Below are 9,801 nucleotides of genomic sequence, written 5' to 3'. Positions count from 1 at the left end.
AGACATGTGGTTGCCCGTTTCATCAAGAAAGAAATCATTTGTCGCTATGGGATTCCCGAAAGAATCATTACTGATAATGGTTCTAATCTCAACAACAAAATGATGAAGGAGTTGTGCCAGAACTTCAACATTCGGCATCACAATTCTTCCCCTTACCGCCCTAAGATGAACGGTGTTGTTGAAGCGGCAAATAAGAACATAAAGAAGATTGTGCAGAAGATGGTCGTTACGTACAGAGATTGGCATGAGATGCTACCCTTCGCCTTGCATGGGTACCGTACTTCAGTACGTACATCGACCGGGGCAACCCCTTACTCCCTTGTGTATGGTATGGAAGCAGTCCTACCTGTTGAAGTGGAGATTCCTTCTCTAAGAGTCATGTTGGATGTCAAGTTAGACGAAGCTGAATGGATTCGGACAAGATTCAATGAGTTGAGTCTTATCGAAGAGAAGCGAATGGCAGCCATTTGTCATGGGCAGTTGTATCAAAGTCGGATGAAGAGAGTCTTTGATCAGAAAGTGCGTCCTTGATGCTTCCAAGTTGGAGATTTAGTGTTGAAAAGGATCCTTCCTCCTTAGACAGGTCATAGGGGCAAGTGGACTCCTAACTATGATGGACCGTATATTGTCACCAAGGTTTTTGATGGTGGGGCCTTAATGCTTGCAACGATGGATGGTGAAAACTTCACTTCCCCGGTGAACTCAGACGCAGTTAAAAAATACTTCGCATGAAATAGACCCGCTGGACAATAAAAAGAGTAGTCCAGGCAAAAATGGGCATCCCGGCGAACCAAGAAAATGAAAAAGGTTCGGGCAAAAATTAGGGATTAAAAATGAAAAGATTGTACACCCGGTAAGTTGAAAACCTGAAAAGGCAACTTAGGCAAAAATGGGTATCCCGGTGGATTGAAAACCCGAAAATGGCGATCTAGGCAAAAGTTAGGGATTAAGCGAATGACTGCGATCTGAGTAGTTCTGAATCTCATCTCGTGTCAATGACTGGAAACTTTTGAAGGATAGGAAACAATCCAATCACTCTTTTTAGAAAGCTGATCATCTGGAGGATCTTGAAGACGAGCAAGTCATAGCAGAATTGGAACCCAATAGAAATCCATTTCACATTGCCATTAGATTAATGTCTGTTTTTATCTTTTGTGCAATTACCTCTTTCCAGGGATTGCTTCCTGATGTAAATTCCTATTCAGAGGCCATTCAATCAATAAAATCATGTTATTCAGTATATCTCTGTTTTCATTTTCATTTTTCTGTTTTGTTTACAAAAATGACGTCCGAATTTTTTGATAAACATTGCATCATGACACATAAGAGCTTTATAGGTACATGCTTAATAAACATTTAAAATTGCTGTAAATTTTAAGTGCTTTGGATCGTCTATTCAGAACAGGTACCCTCAGGGCATTTCCTTAAAATCCCCTGCAGATGATCGTGAATGTTTTCCCCTAACAGTCGAATTCGGTATCTTATCCCTGCAGAGCTTATCAGAGCGTTGGATTCTTCAATCCCCAGCAGGTTCTCACCATTGTACCCCCCCCCCCAAGCGGTGGTTTCAGATTATACACTCCCCAGTAGAGTTGACAGTGTCAGACTATATACCCCCAACGGAGTTGACAGTGTCAGACTGTATCTTCCCCGCAGAAGCGGCTGCTCCTCAGAGTTCGAGGCCAGATTGATAATCCCAATGCCAGATCCATGGTTTCTTTCCTTGAAGCAAAACCTTGGTACCGTATCGGTGTTTGTTTCCCCTGCTAAGTCGTCTCTCTCGCAGATTATGGTTGGCAGAACCACTAACACTTTCCCCAACAACAGGTTTTCAGTGTCGTTCTCTCCCCAATCAGAATCTCGGTATTTCGTCATTTCTAGAACACCGTGTGGCGGGTCATTTCCCCATAGAATTCTTTGCGCTGCACATCTCCAGCAGCCTTGCCAGGGTCCAGAAGATGGTGATCATTTCCCCAGCAGATCCCCTTGCCTCAGCTTGGCATTCTACCCAGCATTTCACATCCCTGTATGTAGAATCATATTGCATTGCAAATCGCGTAGCATTTCCATTTTCATGGAGCATTACGCCATTGAAAAATTCAAACATACGCATGTAAGCATAAAACATTCTCGGTATCCCAAGTGATAAGCCAGAAGTTGTTTCCAGTACTCAGACTGAAGATTGTTCATGACTTACCTTTGTTATCCCCAGCAAGTGTCATTGGCCCATGCGCCGCCTCTATTATCGTTCCCTATTTCTGCCGATGCTAACAGGCATGAAGTTTCCGGTATTCAGACCGAAGTGGCGTTCAGGCCAGTTGTCCGATGTTCAGATTGAAGAAGTTTCTGACGTTCAGATCGATGCAACTTGTGGCGTTCAGGCCAGTTTTCCGATGTTCAGATCGAAGAAGTTTCCGACATTCAGGTCGATGCAACTTGTGGCGTTCAGGCCAGTTTTTCGATGTTCAGATCGAAGAAGTTTCCGACGTTCAGGTCGATGCAACTTGTGGCGTTCATGCCAGTTTTTCGATGTTCAGATCGAATAAGTTTCCGACATTCAGGTCGATGCAACTTGTGGCATTCAGGCCAATTTTCTGATGTTCAGATCGAAGAAGTTTTCGACGTTCAGGTCGACGCAACTTGTGGCATTCAGGCCAGCCTCTCGGTGTTCAGACCGATATTAATAATTTCATATCTCCCGATGTTCAAATCGAAGTCATTTCCAGTATTCAGACTGATGAGCGGCATTCAGGCCATGGTTATTTCTGTGTTACCATTTATTTTGGTATCCAGGTTAACATTCTTTTTCGGTATTCAGACTGACTCTCACCGTACCAGACGGATTCTTCTTTCAAGACCACCTCTTTGCCGATTCTGATAGGCATTGTTACTTCACTTCACTTCAGTGCAAATTTTCGGGCTTTTATTATATTCAATCCCTTGATACCTCGAAAGCATGAAAGTCGCTGCTATCTGTCGCATTACGCGAAAAACCGGCGGGAAAACAAGAACAACAGAGCCGCCACCGTGCGTTATTTATCCCAAAAGAGGGAAAGGAAACGCTCAGAGTAAACCTGGAAAAGACGTGGTCTCGCGACCAAAGAGAATGGGATCGGGAGTCGGTTATGCGAAGGGAAGGTATTAGCACCCCTACGCATCCGTCGTACTCGACGGGATCCACGCACAATAGGAAGGGAAAATGGTTGCTAAAAACACTGCTCAAATAAACATCTATACAGGCTGAAAGAGACACAGGAAAACAGACAAGACTGACTCGGCAGGATATCGCATCCCGGGCCTACTTAGTCTATCAAGCATAGACATCAGAGTCTAAGTAGTTCGGACTGGGGAAACGACACATGCTCGCTAGGATATCGCATCCTATGCATACGTATCTCCTTTGGACGAAGGAGAATCAGAGCATTCGTAGCTCGGCTAACACGCACACAAACAACTACAGGCAAAGGCAAACGTGGAGCCTGAATGCCAACCACTGGACTTACATCAGCATCCGAACCAAAAACGCACTAACGCTGGAACCCGAATGCCACTCGATGGACTTACATCAGCTTCCAAGCACACAACAAGACACAGGAAGAAGAAGGGTCTCGATTGCAACTAGGGCAAGAGAAGGGGAAGGTCTCAATCGCAACGAGGGCGAGAGAAAAGAATTAGTGTTAGTTGTTAGTCAAACTCGGCAAGACATCGCGTCTCGTGCCTACGTATCTCATCTGAACATGAGAATCAGAGTTGCCGTAGTTCGGCTAAACAACTCTAAACATGGCTCACACAAGGGTTAAGCCACACAGACTTGACTTGCACAGGAAGCAAGTCAAGCGCAAACCTATTGCACAAGGACAAGCAGAACTAAAACCTAAAGAGGCAAACAAAGCAATCACAAACACATACAGCATAAAATAAACACACCAACAAGGGGACTCAAACATCAGGGCTAGGCTTTAGTCGAGGGGTCATATCAACCTCAACAAACAAGCCTCTGTATCGGGGTCAGATTAGCTCTTAACCTTGCCATTGAGGGGCTAAGGTGAAGCCAGATGAAAGGTGATGAGGGGTGTGCCTCATTGCTTCTATCTCAAGTCAGAGAGAGCATCAGACAAGGGAGCGTGGGTCCAGAATGGGGGGACCCTTCTACGCTCAGGACATAGACTCGACTGTACAATGTACAAGATCTTGGGCTTGGATCTCAATGCTACAACCATGTAATGGGAGCAAGGAGAAGACTCACAGAATAGTGGGGGATAGATTGCTTATCCCTACCTTCCACCAATTGCCTCAAATGAGGACTTTTCCTGCTTGGGACAAATATAAACATACACAAGCATTGCCTCTTAAGGAGGACTTCAGACAGTTTTGCCCGGCCCGGTAACAGCCGGGTCTCCAGACTACATGAAGTCAGAAACGTCATACCTCGGTGCAAATTGCTTAGCAAAGCAAAGCAAAAGTTCACAAGGAACTGAGCAACTAAAGTACCTGTGTAAATAGCTAACCAGTCAGTACACAATTCACACAAACAATCAACAGTCAATATCACACAAACAGACAAATCCAATCAGACAACAATGAGCGATCCATGAACACAAGTGAATCCCCCATTAAGGCCTACAAAACACACAATTGTTAGCCAACAACAACAAATGGTTAAGCTCAAATGAAGGAGCATCATCACTCATGGAGATGTATTTTTGAACCTGAAATCACAATTCAAATGATAAGTCCGAACCACTAGGTCGAAGCCTAGGGTCAAAAGAGGATAGAAAAATCCAAAGTAGAAGCTCAAACTCCACATGAAGCTCACTTAATCAAATACTAACACGTCCTAAAATTAAGAAAGCATGCAAGATTGAATTATTTCTAAGCCTAGGGGCAAAATAGTCATTCCACAGTTAGGGGGTAATTTTGAATTAAATTTCTATTTATGAAAGTTCTAATTAGAGCAATTAAATTCTATACTATTCTAATTATTCTAAAACAAAACTCCTAAGAGATTATTTAACTCTAATCCTAAAATTAATGTTTCAAATGACTTCTATCATTAACTAAAATTCTAATTAGCTTCTAAAATCTATTTAGACTAATCCTAGAATTAATTCTAAATCAACAGTATTTCTAATGGTCCACAATTAATCCTAAAATTAATCTTTAATACTACTTCAAATGTTTTTCTTTATGGAAAATCTAAGTTTGATAATTCCTAAAACTCTGTTTAGTTCTAGTGACTAATTAGCTCTAAGACCAAATTTTAATACCTAATTAAAGTCCTAAGAACTAATTAACTAGCCTATTAATCTGAGATCTAATGCTTCTACATAATCCTAATCCTTCTAATCAGCATCTAACCATCTGGAACATAGAAATACACATGTGAGGAAGCGTATAGGTGAAGTCCAAGAAGAATTCACCAAACGCGCTTTTTCGCAAAAGCTACACAGGCAAAGGAAGCGCTTGCCGTTGACAAAGTGCTTAAAGAAAACTCCATGCGAACATCACATTCGTCATCACCCTGACATTCACCAGCAAACATCGCTGTTCGCGGACACTTCACCATCTCGGATCGTTCAACAGTCTAACGCGATTCGCGTCCATCCACCATCAACAATCAACTACTCAAACTTACGAAATCAACAACATCAGCTATCCTAATCTACGGAGCCGAATCGCAACGGCATCAACAAATTACTCGAGCACGACGAAAAAGAAGAACAACAACTCACCGGCGATGACGACGGGAGGACGGATCGGCGACGGCTACGAATGGATCGGTTTTGATGTGTCGCCGCGTTCTTCTTCCTTCTGTTTCAGTGCTTGCAATCTTCTTGAATTCGGTTAGAATTTCTCCTTGCCGCGAGCTTCGCCTCCACTTGTATTCAATGCTCTTCTTCTTCTACCTTTCTTGGAGCGATTCCGGTGAGATGTTGATTGTTGACGGTGAAGGTGTCGTGAATCGGTTACGGTGGTTGAAGATTCTACGAGGATGATCGGAGGTTGGTACAGTGAATGTGGTTGAAGAACCGAGGTGGAAGAGGAGGTTGAAGTGGTGGCTTAGCTCTGCCGTGTGGAGCTTCGGATGATGAAGCTCCCACAACAATGGAGGATGAGCGTGTGCTGAAGGTGAGGATTGAGTGCAGAAGCTTCTGGGAATCAGGGAAAAATCGTTCGAACCCAATGATTGGCAATGATTGCCTCTTATATAGGCTTGATCCAAGGGGCAAATTGGAGAATCAGATTTGGGTGGCTCAATCTCATTCGTCCAGCTGGCACTTAAGTGAAGGTGAGTCTTGAATTAAGTCACGTGTGTTTTGACACCAGTTCACTCTCTAATCCCTTTGCTTTAATTTCTTTGATCCAACTGTGGATAACTTGTTATTGAACCAAACTGATTTGGACTGTTGCTTAACTTCCTGAACTGCATATTATTTTGAAACTCATTGATTTGAACTGAACTGCATTGGCTTGTTGTGACTTGCTTAGATATTTTCTATGGTGCAGGATTCGTGTTCAGTTTGGTGTAGTGTCAAGGTTAATATACATTGTATCAACACAAGCAAATTCATTGCAAGCCCCCGTCGGTTGCCGTTATTGCTCGGTGCTAAGTTTAGCGTCTTGATGCAAGCTTCGCCCTGTCGCAGTGCAGGATTGTTATGCTACTAGATCCGGAGCTAGCCTTAGACAGACGTTGCCGTTTGTGCTGAAAACCGATTCGTAAGGCCTCGTTTGAGCACGGCTGCAGGTTTGATCCCTCTTGCACCGCCTCGGATTGTTGTAGCATTATTGTGGGGTGTGTATGCTGCCGGTAATGGAATGGTACGTTTTATTCAGCAGGGTGTTCAATCCATGTTGGTGTCCTTGTACTGATTTAGCTCTGGTGCAAGCGACAATCACAAGATTCCGCAGTAGACTTGATGGAAAGGTTTGTGTGCTTTCTTCTTGACCCTGTTCTGCCTTGGCTTACTGCAGGATTTCACTTGGCTTGATTGGGATGCTTTTGTGAGCTGAATTACCTGCTGCCAGTAAAATGTCAACATGACGAAGCTATTATCCCACACCTGCACATAGGTAAGAGAATTTGCCGTAGATTCACATGGTTGGTATTTTAGCTTATGTTTCTGATTGATTACTTCAGGTTGTGATGCTACTATGCATGTTGAACGCCAACTTATGATGATTCTGAGTTGATGATCTTCTACAAGGTCTCTATTACTCTGTCTTCTGCCAACAGGTCCTGTAAGGGACTTTTCTTGCTCTTCATATTCTGAGAAGTTTGAGAATTAACAGGATATTCTGTAGTGTCTCCCGCGTGACTTTCACCAGATACCTTAACCAAGTCTGGATATGATACCACCCCAGCCCAGGGCGTTGCCAAACTCACGGAATTGACAGAAGCAGCAACATCAGATACAAGTGTTTCTGTCTGTGCCTTTCTCTGTTCTTCCAGCTGAATTTCTAATAAAGACTTGGCCTTGACACTTGGAGCAGGTTTCCAAGCCTGTCCAGCAGCAACTTCAGCATTGTGAGTAGAAACAGAACCAACTGCCACAGAATCGCCTGAAAGGATTGTTTCGGTGATGTTTCTAGTAACACTGACATCTTGATGATCAGCTATCTCTAGTACAGCATTTTCTTCAATCTGACTAGCTTTACTCCTTGTTTATTTTGCAGATATGTTTCATGTGATCCACCGTTATTTGGAATGTGCTTAATTGTTTGCGAGCTCGTAATTTGCCATCTGCATTTTGATTGTCCAGGTCTCATGTTTCGCGTTTCGCACATGCATTCCCATCGGCCGTTACTATCGTGGTTTGAGTTACATGCTGCTCAACTGGTTTAACTCCCACATCTGTACCCACCTGTCCAGCCAGTAGCGATGCAGCCGAAGACACTACAATAACAAGTGCAACATGCTGTGCCGGTTTGGTATGCTCACCAGACTCGGAAACTGCGTTCAAAAGAGTACCACCAGCGCTGTTATTGTTATCCGACATCAGCAGAAAAAGGTTTAGGTGCGATATTAGGCTCTTCTGTGGTCCTATTCTGCTCATGTAACAGGAATCTTTCAACAGAAGCTAATGCGGGCAATGTTTTCTTCTGGTACTTGTCATTAGTTTGTTCAAGAAGAGCAGTATACCAACTTTTATGCTGACTAATACTTTGCAATCTTTCATGGCAGGGTGGAAATGATTCTGCAGGTTACCGCTGCTGTTTGGTTGCAGGTCTACTTGCGGAACATTCCGTGAATGAGTTCAGTATCAGTTCATGTCGGTTTCTTGTATCATGGCCATGGTTCAATTCTGATTTGTTACTATTTGTCATGCCGGTCATGGTGGTATGGAGGAGCAAACATGGCTAAGTAAAGGGTTGGACCTGGCACGGCATAACAGTGGAATTTTTGAAGTCACAAAAGTCAAACCAAGGATCCACATAGGGCTGAGACATAGGGTTAGGATCAGAGATTATGGACTTAGGATTTTTTTGGGATGGGGTTGACTTTGGTCAAAGTTGACCAAAAAGTCAACCGTTGACCAAGGTCAACCTTGGTCAACACCTCACATTTTGTGTTTATCTTGTTTTCTTTTTTTTGTAATGAATATTTTATCCTTTGTAATGGAAATTGATATTCATGAATGGAGTGAGCTTGGATATGGAATCTTGTATGAGAATCATTGTATGGACATGCTTGAGAAAAAGATTGAAATAAATGACTTTGTGGATCTGAACATGATCCTTGCATTCACTTGAACTTTTAAACGAATAGGTTTGACATGGACTCCAATGATAGCTTGAATGACGATGTACCAGCCGAACTAGGCTTAGGAGGCTATAATATAGGAGTTCGACCTGATTAGGGTATGGAACCATGACCAAGTAAAGGCCTTTAAATCAGTGTCTTGATCCCTCCAGTAACCACCATTGACACCAGATTTAAGCATCATACCCAAACATCTCCACGCTAGGCTTCGATTGGGGCCACCCCGAATTCACTGAGAAATCCTAGTTTCCACTAGGTGTAAACATAAAGCTCTGAATTCAAGTCACTGCCATCTTGTGTTGAACCTTGCTTATGTAGATGAAATGCATGCTCATGATGATATGCAAATGTTAATAATCTAGAAATGAAATGAATGTACAAATGGGAGGTGCAAATTTGAGGTGCTACAGCTGCCCCTATTCAATCAGCTGGGAACCCGAACGGATGAGAGCAACGGCTGTCAGACTTTCAGGGTAAACAGGGATTGAATACCAAGTACCGTAGAATTTGCACACTGCTGGGATTTTTCTTTTTCTATTTTCAGGGTACAACCACATCCAGACATCGACACACGATGAATGGGATCAGAAATCATCTCAACTAGATGCCAACGGACAACTAGGAAAAACTCAACGTTTACCAAGACCAACGGAGAGGTACGTCAACTCTACTGGGACGACCAGGAAAGGATACAACCACACGTCAGCGGACGTAGCGGGAAAAACTCAACGTTTACCGAAACCAACGGAGAGGTAAATCCACGTGGGGATAGGTACAACTAGACGTCATAGGACGCATAGGGAAAAACTCAGCGTTTATCGAAACCAACGGGGAGGTAAATCAACTGGGGACGACCAGGACAACTCGACCAGACGTCATAGGACGAAAGGGAGACTCAACGTTTATCGACACCAACGGAGAAGGAGAAAACTCAACCAGACATCATAGGATGAAAGGGAGACTCAACGTTTATCGACACCAACGGAGAAGGAGAAAACTCAACCAGACATCATAGGATGAAAGGGAGACTCAACGTT

General features: G+C 43.3%; 1 long non-coding RNA gene across 5 annotated transcripts; it reads left to right on the top strand.

Annotated features, from left to right (window-relative positions):
- Positions 1–5,189: 5,189 nt before the first annotated feature.
- LOC127125565 (uncharacterized) lies at positions 5,190–8,643 on the top strand. Of its 5 annotated transcripts, XR_007804748.1 has the most exons (7): positions 5,192–6,289; positions 6,508–6,822; positions 6,976–7,074; positions 7,142–7,208; positions 7,294–7,580; positions 7,678–8,106; positions 8,186–8,643. It is a non-coding gene; the product is annotated as an uncharacterized LOC127125565 (long non-coding RNA). The 5 variants fall into 5 exon arrangements; XR_007804746.1 differs by having other exon boundaries at positions 5,191–6,289; positions 6,508–6,748; positions 6,841–7,208; XR_007804745.1 differs by having other exon boundaries at positions 5,191–6,289; positions 6,508–7,074.
- The last annotated feature ends 1,158 nt before the right edge of the window (positions 8,644–9,801 follow it).

Source organism: Lathyrus oleraceus, chromosome 3, assembly GCF_024323335.1.
Source record: "Lathyrus oleraceus cultivar Zhongwan6 chromosome 3, CAAS_Psat_ZW6_1.0, whole genome shotgun sequence".
Taxonomy (NCBI): Eukaryota; Viridiplantae; Streptophyta; class Magnoliopsida; order Fabales; family Fabaceae; genus Lathyrus; species Lathyrus oleraceus.
This window is presented reverse-complemented; position numbering and strand designations above follow the sequence as displayed.